The sequence below is a fragment of the Nannochloropsis gaditana genome (assembly GCF_000240725.1).
Source record: "Nannochloropsis gaditana CCMP526 unplaced genomic scaffold scaffold478, whole genome shotgun sequence".
NCBI lineage: Eukaryota > Eustigmatophyceae > Eustigmatales > Monodopsidaceae > Microchloropsis > Microchloropsis gaditana.
The window spans coordinates 19,629-21,630 of record NW_005803475.1 but is presented as its reverse complement, the minus strand read 5'-3'; positions in this window follow the sequence as shown (position 1 = coordinate 21,630).

The window sequence follows — 2,002 nt, the reverse complement described above, 5'->3', positions numbered from 1 at the left end:
GGAAGGTCAAGTGCCACTCCTCCACGGTGAGGCCGTCGCAATCGGAATGTGCGTCACTGCCGAGTTGGGCCACCTCCTTGGCCTTTGCGACAAGTCTGTCGTCGACCACCACTACGACCTGGTGGGTACCACTGGCCTGCCCTGCAATGTGCCAGATACCATGAAGGTCAACGATATCCTTCATGTCATGACTTACGATAAGCACTTCATGAGCAAGCCCTGCATGGGTTTCTGCAAGGAAATTGGTGTCATGGCAAAAAACAAAGATGGCTCATACGCATTCTCCGTCGAGATGGAGCCGGTACGTGAGGCCCTTCAGTTAAACATGAGCAAGTGAAGCCGTTGCGCATTACTTTGGAAAAGAAACTGTTCAACAGGCAAAAAAACTGGCTGTCTGACTGCCAGTGGTCGTGAAATTACCTAGGTCTTGTCGATTCAGATAAACAGAAATCGCGGTGAGTTAGTAGTATTTCTTTTCTAGGGATGGGAAAAAGCAGTCCTGATGCCTTCGCGGTCGAGAGGCTAGGAGGAGAAAAAGACTGTCGAGGTCTGGAAGAGTGTGTGAGCAAATGACGGTTACGTATTAACATTTAAATAATGAGAAATTTTTGAGAGGCACAAGTCTATGTCGACAGATGAATTCTGGTCAACAACTAGACTGTAGCCCTGAAAATGAATGGAGAAATAGAAAGAAAGTAAAGTGATGAAATCCGAAAAATAGATGTTTTTTGATACCAATGATTGCGAGGTGAGACAGCGACGTGAAATTGACGTCAAAGCCTTCCAGACAACATAGAGGAAATAAGGGATACGAGGAAAATGAAATGATGATATACCACAGATTTGTTCGTCCCTTCTGTTTTCTGTCTCTTTCTTCGCTCATACGTCATGAAGAAAGACTGAATAAGTCAAGATTACCGTGCCTGTAGAACCATCGCCTAATATCCCTCTTCTTCTCCTTTCTGACTTGTACTTCCGGACGCTATGCCTCATTATCGACCCACAGGTCCCGACTTCATCGGCAGCCCTTTCAATTGTCTTCCCAATGATGGACGTCAGCCGGAAGATTTAAGAATGGAGAGATCATGAGAAGCTACTCTCCTTAGATCAAGTCGACGACGGAAAGGCAAGGCAAGACGATCAGACACGTAGAGTAGGAATGAAGCCAAGTTCCTCATCTCATCGCGGCCTCTCTCACATCCTTCTTTCGTCCTCGCTTCTCCTCCCTCTTCCCTTGACTCCCTGCCTTCTTCTACGTGTCAACATCTGTTTTAGCCCTCTATCGTTTTCAATAACTTCCTCTCTGAAAATCTTTTATAATCCTAATTTCATTGGGTTCCCTTAGATATAGCGTTTATTGAAAATCTACTGTCAGGTTAGTAAGCGAGCACGAGAGAGGAGGAACAGAATTTAGAGAAGCGGCGGAAGAGATGATGAAATGACAACAGTGGGATCTGGAGGGGCAGATAACAGCTGGTTCGAGGGTAATTCTGACCAAAATCGCTTCTTTGGGGTAAGGGACCCTCGTTGACTGGACATAATCCTTCTCCCCTTCTCGCTCCTGCTTATTCTGTCTCCCGCTTTGCGCTGCATGGCGAGACTGTATCGATATATGCACGAGTCATCAGCACAGCGCCGCCATTTTGATGTGAGAAAGTAATGGTGCTTTCTGCGTGTCATAAAATATTCGTTAGGGCTGCTTCTGAAGCGGAGACGTGGCTCACGGCGAAACTTGGATATCCTTGACATCGCACTATTGCAATCGAATTTACGATCTCCCTCAGTGGAAGAAGGAACCAAAGTATAGACTACATCAAATCAGATTGCAGTCGCCTAGGAGGTGATCGTTGAGGGCGAAAAACTTTGATAGCCACAGCGACTCGGCTGCTGAGCCATCTGCTTCGGCGCCCAGTCATTCTCGCTCTATGCAGCGAGATACACGGGGAGAAGGAAAACGTGGCCGAGGGAATAAATCCAATTCTAACCCGTATCGAAAAGTTGC